Source organism: Melopsittacus undulatus, chromosome 3 (assembly GCF_012275295.1).
Source record: "Melopsittacus undulatus isolate bMelUnd1 chromosome 3, bMelUnd1.mat.Z, whole genome shotgun sequence".
NCBI lineage: Eukaryota > Metazoa > Chordata > Aves > Psittaciformes > Psittaculidae > Melopsittacus > Melopsittacus undulatus.
In genome coordinates, this window is record NC_047529.1 from 62334620 (window position 1) to 62353907 (window position 19288).

Sequence of the window (19288 nt, forward strand, 5' to 3'; positions counted from 1 at the left end):
AATTATTTCTGCAGTTTAGGCCACTTGATTAATTTAAGGTGCAATGGAGAAACCATGTGGAGCATAACCCAATTGCTCAAAACAGGAGCTGTAAGAAGACTGAAGAAATAATCCACTAGCCAGAAAAGATAACAGCAGTTTTGAGACAGACTTCACATCTGAGGTGCATGGTACCAGGAAAGGGAAGAAATAATAGACCAGAAAGACACATCTTCTTTAAAAGCAAAAAGCAGGCAGAGATTAAACACTATCTTACTTAATTCTCATGATAAATATTCATAGAAGTTTATAAAAGTTTGTTGGCTTTTTCATTCTTAGTGATGAAAGCAAATGAATGAAGACTGAATTTCAAAATAAATAGTAGAACTGATTACAGTGTGATTTCTGGAAGCACATACAAATATATGGTGACACACAAATAAATGATGACTTGCCTGGCTCAAAAACAAAACAAGTCTTAATTTATACTGTAAGCATAAAATGAACCCATGCCGTGAAGTCATACAAGCACTCATAAATACAATCGAACACTTCAAAACAATGAAATGGGAATTTTCCTGCAAATATGCAAGATCAAAGGGCAACTCAAACCAAAAAAGGTTCTCCAGCTTCACAAAGGGAATCTCCTTCAGAAGACAGCCTAGAGCAGCTAGCCTAGGGTGTTATCCCATAGCACCAGACAGAGGACACAGCTTATTCCTTCACTGTATATAGACCCAAGTCTTTCCAAGCTAAAATTGTCCTTGATGGCTAGCATTTAAGTCAGGCAGTTCCATTACTACAGCTTTTTACTACATATCTTCTTGGAAATTTTAAAAACCTGGCTAGATAAGACCCTGATATAAGGCCCTAGTACCCTGATATAGCTTTGAATTTAATCCTTTTTCAAGTGGGACAGTAGTCTGAATGGCCCCCAGAGTTCACTTATGACCCAAATTATTCTGTGATCAAATGATTTTGTCTGGAATGGGAATTCTTGAGAAACAGATTTTAAAATCATTGATCTTAGGAAAATTAAATCATAAAAAAATGCAGTTTGGAAATAATAATAATTAAAAAAAGACAATTTGTCTCTACAAGAAATGTTTTATTCAAGCTTTCCAACTAAACTAATGTGCTGCATTTCAGTAATGAAAACCTTAAAACCTTCACTCAGAAAAACACTGTAGAAAACAGATATTAAATCTGGGGCTTATTTTTTTTTTTTCTCCTCAGGAAAGTGACTTAAACATCAGATTGTAGAATAGTTTGCTCTTACATCTTCTGTTAGTTTTCTGTTTTCATTAAGTGCATTTTGAGCCAAGGACAGAAACCCAGGTTTTGCATCTCTGCAGGAAATACACTAGCCATTGGACTGGAGAGCTATTGCCATTAGGTTTCTACCCTTCGCATGGATTTTGAGTAAATTTAAAAGTGGAACAATTACCCACTGAAGGAGTGCAATTTCAAGATGAGTTGTCACAGCATCTAAGTTCTAAGACATATATTGAAATCATTCAGTAGGAGAGATAGAAGTTTAACAGTTTTGTGCCTTTTTTCCTTGACTCGAAAGTGTGTTGAGAACAGAGCTGTAATTCATGGCTCATTCAATAAACAGAAACACTCACTACAGCATTTTAATTTTGAACTGAATCTAGTCATTAGGAATGCCATTGTATGTCCTGATTTCAGCACAGAATTTCCTGGCAGGGTAAGAAACCCACATAGGGGATCAGTGTGAAGTGAGTTTATTCGTGTCTTTTTAATAAACTGCTGATTTGGTCACTCCCTTAATAAAGAGCACAGATATTTGCCTATCAAAGATGTATTTGTACATCTCTGTGGGCAGGGTGTACATCAGGGTGGTCAGTCACTGGAGAAGGTTCCCCAAGGAAGTCAGTTCCAAGCCTGTCACAGTTCAAGGAGTATCTGGAAAAGTATCTTGATCATATGGTTTAGTTTTAAGTAGTTCTGCAAGGAACAGAGAGTTGGAATTTATGATTCTTACAGGACTCTTCCAACCTGAGATATTCTATTATTCTAAGATTTGTCCATATGAAAATGTCCTAAATGTTATTCTGAAGAAAATTTATTTGATGGTTTTAGTCGAACATGACCAGTGTCCCTTATTTTCAGGTGAAGAAGAGCCACATATTCATCAGTTTGTCACATTTCCTCTTTAATCCCCCATCAACTAGTATGAATGATTGCTTTTTTTTGAACAGTCTTGTTTTTCCCTTCATTCACTTGGAACCTAATTCAATTACAGACAACAGGAAAACATTTAGACATTCTTACTTGCATATATTTGCTCAGTGTTGCTCCTCTCAGAGGAATGATTTCTGCCATTTTCCTCAGATGAATTCCTTTTAATACCACAGGAATGCTTACTTCTTTAACTATAGCTTTAAGTTGGTGTCTTTGATGCTATGTATGCATAATATTTTTCATTCTCAGCATGACCCACAGAGACATTTTCAAGGATGTTGAGACTCAAAAAATGATTGCTGCCATTCTTGTGAAATTAGCCACATGCAAAGTAAAATACTATGCTTCTTATGGACAATTTATCACTTCAAAATAGAAACACACTGGGCCAAACCAATGCTGAAGTTAATTTCATTACATGTAATGGAGTTACTCCAGGACTGACTTCAGTTAACTCTGTAAAACTGCAAAGAAAAAAAAACAAACTTTGTGAAGCTGCAATCTCCACCATGTGAAGCTAAGTAATAACAGAACTTAACCAAAAACCATACTGCTTTGCTTAGGTTAAGATTATAAATGCATCAAGACCATATTTTTCTGTACACAACTGTAGCATAAAAATAAATGCATACAAAGAACAACTAGACAACTAATCACATTTAAGGCTTCTAAGCATAATCTAACTTCCGAAACATAGATCATATACATAAATATCTCATTTAGAGATTTAAATGGTGCTGCCTTATAAGGAAATTAGATTGGTAATAATCAGACTAGTGAAATAAAAATCGATCTTAGATTCTTGATTGATGCTGGACTGCCTCAAATGGAGTATGGACAGCAGGTCCAAGGAGGTAATTCTCTGACTCTCCCTCTGTACACCGCTCTTGTGAGACCCCACCTGGAGTACTACATCCAGCCCTGGACCCCCAACATAAGGGCATGTACCTGTTGGGGTGAGTCCAAAGAAGGGCTGCAAAGATGATCTCAGAGGGCTGGAGAATCTCTCCTATGAAGACAGGCTGAAAGAGTTGGGGTGGTTCAGCCTGGAGAAGAGAAGGCTTCTAGGATACCTTATCGCAGTCTTGCAATACCTTAAGGGGGCCTACAAGAAATCTGGAGAGAGAATTTTTGCAAGGGCATGTAGGGATACAACAAGGGGTAATGGCTTTAAACTGGAAAAGGTTAGATTTAGATTAGAAATTGGAAAGAAATTCTTTACTGTGAGGGTGAAGAGGCACTGGCAAATATTGCCCACAGAATTTATGGCTGCCCCATCCCTGGCAGTGTTCAAGGCCAGGATCTGGACAAGGGTTCAAGTAACCTTGTCTAGTGGAAGATGTCCCTGCCCACGGGTGGTTGGAACTAGGTGAACTTTAAGGTTGTTATCAACCCAAGCCCTTCTATGTTTCTATGATTTTATTATTTAAGAAACATACTTTATGTTTGTGTCTAGATGTTCTTGATGTTTGAGTCAAACAGCCACTGAAGAAGGTCCTTGGTGTGAAGAATTAAGCTTGAGACTCCGTCTCTCCCCATCCAAATACATCAATTGGAATAAAATTAATCTGTCTCCCATTTTGTCTTCAGGAGGGAAACAGATTGTTTCCCTTCTTTCTCCTTCCTTGAATGAAGCAATAAAGCATCTTTTATCTTTCTGGTTACAAGGAAATACCTGTGCAGGAGCGTGATGTCAGCATTTGGCTTTCAGATGCACTGAGGTCTCCTGATCCAGAAGTCTCAAGAAGACTGGTCATGAAGGCTATGGAAGGCAGAGACAAAGAGTAGTACCCAACTGAAGAAGGCACCCTATCTGATAATTTGAATTTATGCCAATGCTACTCTGCCACTGACCACCAAAAAGAGAAGGAAATCTACCTTCTTTTCGCACTTCCTTGTTGCATGTTCTAACTACAATACTACTATATTAAGAAAAGGAAGACAAATGCACAAATATCATTTGAAGCTTGTGAGCATCTCTGCCTTCTTAGGTAAAGATGTCTGTGAATATCTGCTAGATAAAGGTCCACAGCAAAGCTTAGCATGAGTCCCTGATAAGATGCAAAGAGGAGACAGGTATCCTGAGATCAGCTGTCCTGGGAAAGAGGCAGTTCTCAGCAAGGGCAGCAAATCCACTTGCAGAACAAAATTACCTAAACTTTGAGGCATTCTCATTCACAATTGAATCCAACCTTAGCTATTCAAGCCCATATCCCTGTCAGTTGAGAACTTTAATGGATATCTCATAGGAAAAAGGAAAGGAAATTAAGATATTTAGAAGCCTCTGATTATTAGGGTCTGTGTTAGGGTTTGTCCCAGCCTCACATTCTCAAGTGGATTTTCTACTCTGTCACAGTGTCCTGTGAAGTTCAACTTATGCCCTTAATAGTAATGAATTAGCTTTAGCTAGCTTTAAGTTGATGGTAACATCAGTGAACCTTTGAGTTGTTAGTGTAATTTCAGTTGATTTATATATTTCTAAAAACAAAACAGCTATTTCTATTTGAATGAATTTTACCAAAATAGATCCTTGAGCCTTGCTTACATCACTGTTTAGTAAAAGGATCAATCTCATAAGTGTACAGGAGGAAAACAAAATGCTTGGCACTTTACTGAAAGGATGTGGGTCAAAGGGAAAACAGTGTTGGCAGGGGAAGAACTTGTAATGCAGGCAAAGGCATCTGGGGCAGAAATGGCAAAGGCAGAAACAGCAGCAGCATGTCTGACGTGAGATAGCCTCACAGGCTGGGGCTTTGCTGCTGGCTCCTGCCTCTGACATCCCTCTGTCCCATCTGCTGCAAGATATTCCTGTGCTGTGCACAACCCCTGCTGTAGCCCTAGTGAGGAAAAAGGCAAAACCCAAAAGGAAGAAAAAAGAGCTCTTTTGTGACTTTCTCTTTTTCAGCTTTGTGGGAGACTGAGACTGAGCTTTGTCACAGACTAGTGGCCTGTGACAGCAGTCGGGGGAGACAAGCGTTCTCAAGGCAACAAAGCACAAAGAGAGGGAAAGAGTCTCTGCAATCAAACGCGGAAGGGGATGAAATATCTGCCTTGACTGTATTGTAAAAATAACAGGGAAATATGCTTCTTAATCAGGATGACCATCTGTCTGTAATGGGTGACAGCCCTATTTTAATGCTTCCTGTAAAAAAGGCCATGCAGTATTTTTAAGTCAATTTGACCTCCCACCTGAAATCTACCTTACCACTGACACTGCGATACCTTTCTGCATGCTCTGGTTAAATTGTCAGGACACATCACCCACATCAGAAGTTGGAAAAGTTAGGTGGAAACCCTGCCACTGTTTACAGTTCACACAAACACTCTCTAATAGTTTAGGACAGGAAGTGAAAAAAGCCATTAAGTCAAATGAAACTCAAAGGGGGTTTATGTAGGCAGAAAGTAATGAGTCAGACTGATATTTTGGAAATGTTACTCATCTAAAAACTGTTAGACCAGTCCCTTAAGAAAGCAAATTTAATACTGCTGTGTTTTGACTTAAAATATATTGATGACAGTGGGTAAACTGGCATCCTCTTTAGGAGTAAATGTGAGAAAATATTGAAATTCCTTTGGGGAAAATAATGGCTGAAAAATCCACACACAGGAATGGACCACTGCCCAAAGGGAAAACATGACAGCAAGATCTTTTGCTACAACTGCTTTTATGTATGTTTAACTGTTTGTGAAATAAAAGGGGAAAAGAGTATAAAAGCCAACCCAGAAGATGGAGAGGGGCTGGGCTGTTGGAATGTCCTGAAGGCACCACCTGAATGTGGCCTTATAGGATTGTGAAAGTGTGTGCCAAGAGACACCACGCTGCAATGTCCTGCAGCTGGAGAAGCAGAAACATGTGCTTTCATTGTAACTCCAGCTATGAGGTGTAGTTCCACCATCAATTTTACCTTTTAAGAGACACAGCCTGAAGTGCAACATTCATTTCACTACTAGAGTCAACACAGGACAACAACTCCGCTATGATAAAAAATGCCCAAAAGTATTTTCATTATGTCTAGTATTTGATGTTTCTACTGCATTTACATAATAATGTTTGTATTTTTTTTTATCCAGAATATGGCAACATGCAGCTGGTATTGCATCATGTTAAGATACTACATTTTGTATGTGATATTGTACCATAACAATGATTTCTAAAGAAAAGGCTTGAGTGTGCTCACACTAAATCCACCTATTAAAATCACATGACTCCAGGTTTCATTCTAAACTTCAAAACCACACGGAGGTTCCTTAGCAAAAACATGAATAATTACTCTTAGTGTATTTTATGCAAATAAAATTAAACAAAAATGCAATTTGGCCTGAAGACTCTGACCTTGGTTTTATACGCAGCTCAAAGTACAATTAAAAAGTGTAATAATTTATACATAAAATGTTCTCTGAAAATATTGATAGACAAAATCAACCATTCTTCATAAAACTCTCCAGATACAATTATTTTCTTCCAAATATCTTGCAATATCATGTGATGATTTATTCAGGCACCTCTGCAGCTTACAGGCCTGTAATGGTCCAGTAAAATGGAAATAGCTGTGAGCTATCTTAACAAGTTAGTTGTATAATCCTTGTCACTCTTGCATTTGAAAATCCTGTGGTCATTAGCACATTAGCAAACACCACATCTCTGATAAGAAAGTTTTGCTTTCATGTCATGCATAAACTTCAGAGCAATCAAATTATTTTACTCACAACAGACATGCTAAATCCAGTTCCAAGTGGTTATTATATGCAGTGTTACAATGCTCAGGTTATAATCCATCATGGTCATGTTAATGTATCCCACTAACGAATCCAAGCACAGCTGATGCTATTATTCTCCTGACTCTGTTTATAGGGTGAGACATGTCTATTGAAATTAGTCCTCATTTTGCATTCTTCCAAATTTTTTGGTGTCTTAAAGGTATGAACCAATGCAGTCTCATAATAACATTATCAAAGAACACAGAATCCAAAGCTGTATGAAGTGCCACAGCATGATAAAAAGCCCAGGGAAACGAATCTCTGGACAACTTTTCAGGAAGATCAATCTGTGTACATAGTACTATCTATTTTGTACTCCCATCTTCTTCTCCATTGCCGAATGATCTTTCTGTAGTTTGTACTACAGTGTTAGGAAATTCTTGATCATTTGGAACAAGCCAGATCTGCTAGTACTGAAATTCACACAAGACAAAAGAGAAATAATATGGTAAGGAATCAGCTGCTCTGGGCAGGAAAAAAAAATGATGAAGTAAAAGCTTGGGCAACATAACACAAAAGTAAAAGAAAACTAGAAAACTGGTTTTATAGCTAATGGCAAAAAGCCATGTCCTGTGATCATATCAGCCCAAATTGTTGCTGGCTATCTAAGAGAGGCTGTTTGAGCACAAGTCAGGAAGAAACTTCAAACTCACATTTCACAGTAAGCTATCCTTGCACAACAGCCTCAGGCGTAAAGAGCAGAGGACCTCAAAGTTCTCAGCAGTATCTCTAAGGGACAGAAAAGCCAGGCAAGGAGGGCTAAGAAAGACTATACTGTATTGCTGATGTTGTTTGTGTACAGAAAATCTGTAAAAAGGAGTATGACCAAGGCCACATTACGTAGATAGACTAACAGCATGAGATATGCCCATAACTTTTTTTATTAGCCCCTCCGGCACTACTTGAAAGCAATAAGCAAAAATTCTCAGTTGTATTATTATTGGTGTTATGAAGACAACATCATATTAAGAGAGATTCTAGAGTAGAGTAACAGCATGCCATTGAGGTCAATAATTATTATTAACAGTGTATGCATCTAAGAACCCTCCCATCAGAGCTAATGAGATCAGAGGAGTTTTTTACATGAAGCTCTTTACATACTCAAGAAGATCTTGTGTAGCCCGTGCAACAACCTCCATAGAACTGGAACCAAAGGCACAGACAGGAATTAATCACTTTCAGTGAGAAAACTCTTGAAAATACTAATCTCTTGCAAGATGCTTGAATGCCAAGATATTCCCTAAAACATTTCAGGGAATGATAAATGACAATTGAATAAATATTGTGTCAAGTGTTAGTCATTTAATAATCTGGAGCAATGTGTCTTTAACAGCATACTGTTTTCACCCTACTGCTTCAGAGGTACCACACTAGCATGTCTATTGTTGTAGTGTTTGTTAATTATCCAGGAAGACTTGGCCTAAGCTGAAGTTTGATCTAGCAGTACAACAGTAGAGATCAGACATATTCCTCTTCACATCTATAACAAGAATTGTGAACTGGCATCATCCTAACATGAAAAAGTACAGTTTCAGAATAAGGTGTCTGGAGAGTTATTCCTCCTGCATTGTAACACAAAGCTGACTTATAGCCATTTAAAACCAAGGTCATATAAGGAGTTTTGCAAAATAGGAATTCTCTGGGCCACTTATTCCTGCTAATGTAATCTCTCTGTTGGGTACTGGGTCTATATGGAGCAGCTACTTTACTGTCAATTTCTATTGTGCAATTCAGCGTATTACACAAACTACATTCTAATAGCAAGCTTTGAGGCAGTGGTATCACTGCCTATAAACAGCTGTAAGCCACTGTGTAGGAATAAGTATAACTTTTGGGAATAACTATGAATGATGAGTGTAGATAGAGTGAAAAGCATCGGTTTTCAAATGCTGGCTTAAAAAACATAGGTGCCACTATCACCTTAAAAACCTACTGTGGCTGTTCCTCAAAAACAAAAAAGATCTTGTTTACCACATATTTCCTAACAAGGCATTTATTATATCTGCCCAGAACTAGTGCTTATAGGTTTATCATGGCTCCCCAGAAAATACATTTTTAAGTAAAAGTTGTCAGGTAACCTAATCCCAGCCTTCTACACTGCTCTCCAGAGACCCTGTCCCCTGAATCCAGCCAAGGTCTGTGAGGATCCAGTTGCACAGGGCTTGCTTTTGGATCATTCAGTCTCTCAATGCATCTCTAATTCACATTTCACACCTTAAAATACAGGACACAACTCATATGCAAAATCAAGTGCAGAAATGCAACAAACTGCTGCTGAAAATGACTGCACTTTCATATTTTGCCATGTGTGCATGCAGCTAGTTTTTCTTCTGTTATTAAGTATGTGTTATGCCATGAGCACACTGCATTGTTAAAATGACTCTTAATAAAATCTATGACTCTTTTATAGCCTTCTGAAACTACTAGACTTATTATCTTAGCTGATTATTTTTTCTGGTCCATGTGTTTCGATTGGTTTTAATTTAAATAAACCTACATTTTGGGAAGATGCTTAACCTTAAAATGTGTAGTATCTGATGGGAATGAGAAAAGATAAAAAGACAAACATAAAGTAGGCACACTTGTAAACAAATAACCTTATCATCACAAACACGTATTCTTATTAAATTTACATATGTGGAAAAAAATCTGTCTTTATAACCAATGATTATTTTGTTGCTGACACAAAGCCACAATTCCATTTCTTGTCATTGTGTTTGCTTCTGCTATGATATTTACCAAAAAAAGCTAATAAAAACTAACAAAGGAATAGTATATCTAATTTTTGGAAGGTACCTACCATTTACTTCTGACTCTGGGTTAATTTGTATGACCACAAAGTGACAAATTATACTGATGAAGCCACAAATTACACCAGCACATCATAGTGTAGTCTTCATTCTCACTTGAATTTGAGTATTGCAAGCTCACATATTTGAACCATGATGAATTAAGATGGAATGAAAACATAGTGTATGAAGCTGTGAAACCACTCAAGCATATGAAAGGAGCAGAATAAGTAAATTCCAAAGAAAATCTAAAGTTACAATGTGGACACCTATATGCTCATACAAAATCTACACCAGACTCATTATTATTTATTTGTTCCTAAATGTGTGTAAACTATTTAGATAGCACAGGTTCACATGCAGATAAGACTGAACCTCAAAAAGGATAGACAGACTGTATTGTCTCCCTGCTGCTTAAAGCAGGACATGGATACTTCCGAGAATTATAATGTGGCCCCAAGTTAAATAAAAAACAGTGGGAATCTTTCTTGTCCTTTTGTTTTGGGACAAAACAAGAGCTGTTTCTTAATGTTGCACTCAAGCAAAATTCCAGTGATCTCAATGGGAGTTTTGTCCAACCAGCATGTATGGCATTGTTCCAAGAAGGACTGGGAGCTCAAAGGTGAAGACTCTGAAGTGGTATGACCCTCCTGCAGAGTGGTGTATGTTGTAGAAGACAAAGGGGTATATATGTGCACCTTATGGTAACCAAGTTCTTCCATCAACAGAATTTTTTATTCTGAATAAGGTGACTCCATACTCTACATTCATAAAAATCAGTAATAGCTTAGAGGGCACAAATTATATGGTCTTGGTCAGGTCAACACATTTATTACTGATGATATAACAAGGCACTCCAGTCTGCCACCCAAGGGGATTTTGATGTGCTGTCCTCAAAACTTTCTCTTACTCTGCCTTTTCTTCCCAGACTGAAGTCTGGATATCCTGCCAGCTTATTGAGATGCATCTCTCTGCATGCCCATCTTCCCTCTGCCCAGCATATTTCTGTTTAGATTTAAGATGAACAGAGGGATATGGAACATGTCTTTTCTACAGTCTTCAATTGTATTTTATATTTTGTAATTATTATAAAGAATAATAAATAAATAATATAGTAATTATCATTATCTCAAAGCTCTGTTTTTCATTTATTATTGTTCATTTGAAGAATTTTGTGCTATGAGCTCCTGACTTTTAAGTCATCTGAGATTTAAAATATAATGCTGAATACATTAAATATTCACAAAGGGAGTCAAGTAGGGTCATGGAAGTGCCATACATTAATCATACATGTGTGATATTCCCTTGTTAAATGATACAGTCCAGCTCTGCATATTCTGATAAATGAGGTCAAGATGTTGTTTGCAATTGGAAACTAATTAGAGAAAATTTTTCACATATTTTTAATTAGAAAGACAAACTTTTGGAAAAGATAATGTGAAGAAAAGCCAGGCAATGGAGAACAAAATTATTTTTTTGCTGTTTGTTTCTAAAGAAAAGTGTGATTAGTTACAAAGTTCATTTGGCTAACATCCTCATAATGTCACCAACAAATAATGTTACACCACAGGTAAGAATCAGTGCCTTATAACAATGAGATATAAGAAGAATACAATGAGCAAGGGATTACTATTGACAAATTCTGTTATTATTTAAGACTTTTTTTAGCATTAAGTATTGGTGGGATCAAATGAATTAAAGACCTTTCAACACTTAGCTGTACTAGACATTTAAGAAAATCAGGTGATTTTGACATGTCAACTTGAGCAGAAAAAGATTTCACATACCTCAGCAAAGTTTAAACATTTTTGTGACCAGATAAGATAATATAAAGAGATATCTCTACATCGTTAAAGTCCAAAGTGAAACAAGGCAAAAGCCAAGACAGATTCAGGAATGATTCTAGTTTTATGATAGCCTTGTCCATGTCGAGTTAATCAGCAAAACCTGAGGAGCATCAGCAGCCGGTAGACCCAGCCCAGGGCCAGAATATGGAGACTGCCTCTTGCCATCACCCAGTAGAAGATGACAGGTTGCAAATGCCCCACACTTGTCCCTGTACTTCAGCCTGTTGAGGGAGCCAGCCCTTCTGACAAGTATTTCAATCTATTCCCACTTACAGTCAAATGCCACAAAATTACCATTTTAGAGATGCTTCCTTTCACACTCATTTATTTTTTCAGTAATTTCATTTTATAGACAATCAGAATGCTTCACAGCACCTTTTTATTTAGTAAGCCAAGAGAAGCGAACTTCGCCGTGGTATCCAAAAAACAATCCTTGTCCAAAAAATACAAGTAGGGGAGCGTCTTCACAAAGGTGTTTTTGAAAAAATAAATATTTGTGAATATTATCACTTCATTGGGGTATTTTTTTATTTCCTTAAAAAGAAATATTTAATATGGACACAGTGCACTAATAAAAATTACTTAAGTTTATACTTAAAAAAAACATTTTCAATACTTTATTAAAGTTTAGGATGGATCTTAATTATATTTACCATGAAAAAAAAGAGAATTGTTCAGGGATACTCTGTGCATGTATAACTATAGATGTTTTTGCTAGATGCCCTGACAAGAAGCATGAGCACATACCTCATCAATCATCAGAAGACTCCCACAGGAGCTCTTCTAAATAGCCCCCCAGTGAGAGAAGCTTCAGCTAGGGGCTACTCTTCTTGAGACACCAAAAAAACCCAAGAGACAGGAGGCTGTAGGCAATTGGGTTCTTCAGCTCTAGTGCTCACAAAATTACATCTTTCCTGCCTTGCCTTTTCATTTTCCTTATAAAAGCAAATTGTGTGTTTCTTTCCCATATTTCTCATTATTACCTGGCCAATCTGACAAACTTGTCTCAGATTTCTGGTATGGCACACACTGCATTTTTTAGAGTAGTTTTTCAGAAGAAAACAAGCTTTTCCCTCCATATACGTTGTATGGGACATTGCTTGGATAAAGTTCTCCCAGCAGACAGAGAAGATCATGAGATTTTCCTGTTCCAACAGAACAGTGAGCTGCAGTCATTTCTGCACATGACCGTAGGATGGTAGCTTTTCCAAAGAAAGTTTTTGTTCTAATTACCAAAAATCTACCAAAGTCACGGGGCTAGCAAGATGAGCATACACATGGAAAAAGAACTTCATACATCTGCACTGTTGTTCTAAGAACCAGTAGTACACCTCTGACATTCATTTGCGCAGTTAACCCACTTGCCGTCCTTCAGTTCCTACCATGGAGTAGTCTTAGAGCACAATAAATAGATTCCTCTCAATCCAAAGGTTGTGTTTCAGATGACCAAAAAGCACTCCAACTAGAATGAGTTTTCAGTCCACAGAAGGAGGTGAGAACTAGTCCAAAATAAACTCCTCCAAAGCATGCACAATATGGACCATGGTCCTCATTACCAACTGGTTTCTCTTACAGATAAGGCCTGTTAGATGCGCTATTTGCTAGAGTGAATATAGCCATAATAAAGACACAAACAACTGCTAGGTGTTAAGAAGGATGAGACCTTCTAATAAGGTAAAACAGTGGGCTTCAACATGGAATATTTACACTGGTTTGAAGTGAAGGAACCTCCACAAATGCAGAAAATTATCTCAAGAAGAAAAATATGTCTTTATGTCTAATGGCTTCTAAGTCATAAGACATATTCCCTCAGAACAAGTTTTTCTGTTTGAGTTTTCAGATTGCTTAGAGAAAATGCTTGTGTCTCCTTCATGTGTTATAGGAGAGTGTAACAGGAACACCAAACTACTATTTTCTTTTCATCATTAGATCTCTAATTTTACTCTCGGAATACAACACTGTATTATCCTTCATAAACACACATGCTAGTTTCATCAGTATTTTCTTAGTGATAGATGCTATGTTCCATTAACTTTCTACATAGAACTGAATCAGGCCTTCATAGATAAGCACAAAGGCTGTCAAAGTCTGAAGGAGACATCCCTGAAAAAGAATTACAGGATTTCAGCCATGTACAAACACAGTATCTCTTATCTTTTAAACTTGCCATATGTACTGGTTTTAATCCTTCTAGTTTATTTTTCTATTTTTATTTGTTTGTTTTTTATTGTTTTTGAATAGAATCTTAAATGCTTTGAAAAAAACACTCATAAAATACATAGAAATTATTATCACCTGTGCTATTTATCCCATTACAGCCTTATAACAGTTCTCTCACCCAGACATCATATTTTATATTACAACTTTTCAATATCACTTGGAATATCCCTGTGCTTTGGAGTTGGTCTTTTCCATAACAGATTAAATTTTAAGATTATACTGCCTGTCTCTGCACTTCAGTATCTAAGCACATTTGAAAATTCCCTATTCTATAGACAACGGTGGTTGTGACAACCTCGGTGACTGATATGTTTATCTCTAATATATTTTTGCTTAGATTGCAATTTTACTCATGTGCCAGATATCAAGTTAGCCTCATTTAAACCAGTAGTTTCGTGGAAGTACTCTGGTTTTCCTAGATTTCCTGCAAAATCTTCCTTTCTGCAGATTTATGAGAGATGGTGTGTAATTCTTCAGTCTTCAACAGACTGCAGAACATGCAGATCACCTGATCAAATGAAAGGTACATACACAGAGATAGATTCAAATCAATCAGTTAAGCAACTTTATATTGATGGTTGAAAAAACTCCCATATATACTTTCTTATAACACAATGCTTACACAGAGCTGAAAGTTCAAAAAAAATCTTTTCATTTACAGCCCTATCTTTACTTCAGCAATAAACAAGTTGAAGTATGTTACATGGTATGACTGATGTTTTGTATCAGTACTATTTATAAAAGCCTTTTTCTTTCAAAAGTTGCTGGTTACTACCTGTTTTCCCTCCCTGTCTCTGTAGAGGAGTAATCTGTCACCCTTCACATATCAAAGCACAGCCACCAACTGTGACAGGTAAAATTGTTTGAATATCTCAGAGAAAATCCTCAGTAGTCACTGACAATTTGGATCAACCTTATGTGCATTTGAAGCCAGGGCCTGATAACAGGGAAATTGTCCATGTTCAACGTCGCTGTGCATGAGCTGCCTACCCTGTTTTCCTTTCATCAAACTATTAAACAAACTCCGCAAGAAAACGGCTAAACCAACATTTTTTTCTGCTCGCTTGCAGTCTTCTCTGAAGGTCAAGTAAATTTTGTCTCTGTCTGTGACTACATTTGACCATTTATGACAGAGGACCCAAAAACCCAAGGCTAAATCTCTACTAACCAACCAAGCATGGCCAGGTTAGCTAATACAGCTCAACTGCTACTACATGAGCTTCCAAATCACTAGCACAATCCCTGGGCACAGTTTCAATCTAAATAAACTACAACACTCCCAGATCACTTTTTGTAGGTAACTGGGAGATAACAGAGGTCAGGACCATTTCCAGTAGGCAGTTTGAATGCAATTACCCTGTTTTGGAGAGCTGGGAGAGATTAACTATGGCACTGTGAAATGTGCCAAGCCAGTTGACTTCCGAACTGAAGGACACTGCCTGACGTGTTTTAGTTAGTAGCATAGAAGTAGTTAACTTCTCTTTTTACAGGAAAAAATACAAAATTATCTTTTACTTTCAGAGGGTAGTTCTAACATGGTTTTGATGATGAAGTAGCAGAAATTGTTGGCAGACATTTTACCATCTGTATGACCACAGAATCCCGTCAATAGTAAAAGAGATACCTAAAATTATTAGCAAACACAACTCAAATGTAGCTTTCTTTAGCTTTCATATTACAGATAGGTAGGCAATATCATGTAGCCAAAGTCTATTTCTTTGCTTTTAAATACAGCTTCTCTTGACTAAGTGTATTTTTCTCCCAAAGCCTGTCCATATGTATGCAACAGTTAATTAAAGTTTTGTCCAGTGAAAAATCTTCCCATGTCCTTGGATACTTATTTCTACTACTTTGAATGGAAACAAACCATTCATTGTAGGGTGGACAGAGAATTCTTAGAACCAGCTTCAGTTGATCTAATAGCCCGAGCATGAAAGCATTTGTGAGGAGACCGAATACTAAATAGTAAGGGTGAGAAAGACCATAAGCTTTCAGACCTAACTATCCAGAAGAATGCACAGAATGCAAGAGGTGGAAAATTAAAAAAAGAGAAATTCACAAGACATTTTTGTGAAAGTGCCAAAGAGCATTTTGACCTTTCCCTGCATTATTCCCCTGGTAAAATAAGTAGCACTGGGCAAAATCCCTCTTGCTGTCATACACTACTAATGGCAAGTCTGCAATTTCTGTTGAAACCCCTTATACTTTTTACAGGGTACATTTCAATATTTTATCTATCTGCACAAAATAGAGTCAACTCTATTTTACCCACAGTAACTACTTGTAAGGAGAACAACATGAATAAAATTAAAATGCAGATAATGAAAAGCATATATTAATCCATTTGTAAGAACATGTTTAATACTTTGACAGACAGGTGAGTAGGTTTCTGTAAAACTCTGGCACGACTTTAAAATAGAAGTGGGTATAAAATAGTATGTGCTGTGTATCACATGGTCTGTGGTGAGACAAGCCGAGCATAGCCATGAGTAATTTTGCTTCATGAATCAGGAAGTCAGCTTGTCATTCTCTTCCAGCAAGATTAGTATGACCATCGCGTGCAAGACAAAAATCAGGTCATGGGGTCTCTTTTTTCGTTTTCCCTTTCCATCTTCAGTGGGGCTGAGACTTCTTTCTTTAGAACAAATGTTTCAGCAGCCAACTGTGACAAAGCACCACCTGAAGACAGCCATGATGCCCCTGTCAAAGACATACCTGCCCAAAACAATGCTGACAGAAGCTGCAAGAGATTACCATCTCCCTGTTGCAGAGACATGAGTTTCTGTGCTAGATATGACTTTCTGCCAGCCTGGTGAGGTTGGGAAGTATTTCCTCAGGAACAAAAAAAATGGTCAGGAGTTTTATGTTCTCTGCCTTATGGCTAATCCATGCATACTGTCAAAAGTGTGCTTCATTTTATAACCAGAGTTTCCAAAACTGGCAAAGCCAAAGGTAAGAATAGAAAGTAAACAGTCATTTATACATAATGTCTTTCAATTTCCTGAAACAAGCAAACAAAAAAAAGAATGCCTTTTCAATCTCACCTGAGTTTGACTTTCAGTCCATTTGACATCATAAAAATCCATAACTTTTTTTTAGTTAATAAATAAATAAAAAAGTGAGAAAATTAAATATAACAAGGAAAGCAGAAAGAAAAAATAATTTAATTTCCCCACATGCTGTCTGGTCAAAGACAATTGCAAAAATACCTGAAATTTACAGAATTATTTTGATCAAAACCAGATGCTTGGTTGCAACAAGGTGCATATCAAGAACCCTGATTTTTTTTCTTCTACTACACTTTAAGTCTGTAGACTTTATGTTGACAGAATTGAGATCAAAAATACTCTTGAAGTATGCACAGTAGCAATAAACTCTGTATATAACATAATTTTGGAATCTTCAAAGCCAAATCCAGTCTTTCCATTTTAAGCTTATTTCTGCCCTCAAATGTTGGAGTAGTAAATGCAGTCTTGGTGGTTTCAATCCATTTCAGACTGAGAAGCATAGAAGAGAGTAGCTTGAAACCAGAGATCTTACTTCCCCAATCCCTCCTTTCAAATACAGCACAAACTATTTTCAAAAGGCCTTTACAGACCTTCTGACATTTGAGAGAGAATTGGTGTCCACACTCAGAGGAGAATTTTCCTCTAAAGACATTAAAGAGTTCAAGCAGGGTACTCTGCTCTCACTTGAAGGACACAAAACTGAAACAAAATAATACACAAAACATTAACAGGAGAAATACTGAAAACAAGATGGTGTGCAAAAAAGAACTCAAAAAATGTTTTGACAGAAACTGGAGATCCCACCTCCACATGGAAAAACACTTGTGGTCCTGGCTATGTTGTACTGCCACTCACCTTTTGCTGACCACAGTGCTCTTCAGATGCCACCATCAGTTGATTCATATCCTCACCTCAGCTTGTAAGAAAATAAACCAGAGATTTGGATAATTCTCTTTTGAGCTGACCAGTTGAATTGGCTCAAGCAAACAGGTAAAAGGTGAGACAAGAAGTGGAGACAGGACTGTGATAGGAAGAACAGGAAAGGAAGGCATAGAGAGGGGAGGAGGAGGAAGTGAGATTCTCTCCTGTGGCAGCAGCAAGCTGTTTGATCATCATTGTTGCTTGTTGGCTTGAGGCCATAAACTTTAATTTGTAGCACAAAATAACCAGTTATGTCAAAATGTTATATGTAAAAGGAAGACAAGGCCAAAATTGTACTTCCCAGGCACTTAGAAAAGTGAGTGCTCGCTGGCAAAGCAAAAGCAGATATCTAGTTAATTCTTTGAAACACTGGGACCTGATTCATCTCAGCTAGCAGGGGTGGAGGGGGGCAATTGTTTCTTTTCTTAAGTAATTGTTAACAACATTCCTTCTGCTGAAAGGCTAAAATTTAGAAGATTTATCACTAGCAGATGATGTTACTATTTGCAAACATATTAATTTCTAAACTAAAGATTAGCTTGATCCAGTTTAAGACCATAACTCTTTTGGAGCTGCACATTCCTAAATATTAGAGTTCTCTTTTCATTTTTATTTTCTTTTCACTTATCTTCAACACTGAGCAATGCAATTAGCTTACTCAAACAAAGGCAGCAGGAGGTTTTGGTAGAATATAGCTTTATTGCTTATTGTAGCAACCACTTGACTAAATCATTTGCAAAACAGACCTCTTGATAAAATACTGTTTACTTACCCCTGCACAGAAAACATCACTGCAGGGTTGATTCGGCCATTTAGCCTGCAAGAAAAGATAAATTAACTTTGAGGTAATTTGGAAAAGACACTCCAAAACTAAAGTTCCTTGTAATTTAGCAATAAACTTTCATGGAAAGGGACACATTTGGTCTGTGATTTACCTGTAATTTGAAATTATTGACAAAATACTGCAGAGATAACTTTACATGGAGGCATTTGGACAGTTCTGGCACTGCCCACTTGTTACGTGACAAGATCAACCCTCTCTCACTGATAAGTTTCACATACAATGATGGGTTAAGGCAGCCTGAATTTCTGCAGATATTGTAGACTTGGCCAGCTCTTAAATTTCAGTCCTATCTTATCCCTGCAAAAGAAATAAGCTTACCTAAAGAATCATATGGGTGTTTTGTTTCCTTAGTCCCCTGAAGACAGCCTCTGCAGAGTCCTGCTGGAGTTCTGCAGGCAGCTACTTGGATGCAGGCAGAAGCTACTGGTGCCTTGGGCAATGCAGTGCTGGGCTGAGGCATCTGGGTTGGCACATTAAGGAACATGGAAAGAGGTGGGAAAAGAGGCAGCAAATGCTGGAGAACATCTTAGAGCAAGTGGGTGTTGGGAGTGGGACAACAAAAGAAAAGGAAACTACACACAGAGTTCCTGTTTATTTGACTAACGTAGAGATGATTAATTTTTCTCTGGCTTAAATATAGTAAATTAATTCACCATGTGACTCTGACACACTACTACTATAATTATTATTATTGTTATTGCTACTATTATTGTT

General features: G+C 37.3%; 1 long non-coding RNA gene across 1 annotated transcript; it reads right to left on the reverse strand.

The window, feature by feature from the left end:
* Nucleotides 1–17643: 17643 nt before the first annotated feature.
* Nucleotides 17644–19024, reverse strand: LOC115947397 (uncharacterized). Its single transcript, XR_004081324.1, has 3 exons — nucleotides 18893–19024; nucleotides 18503–18547; nucleotides 17644–17725 (listed from the first exon to the last, which is right to left on the reverse strand). It is a non-coding gene; the product is annotated as an uncharacterized lncRNA (long non-coding RNA).
* Nucleotides 19025–19288: the final 264 nt, after the last annotated feature.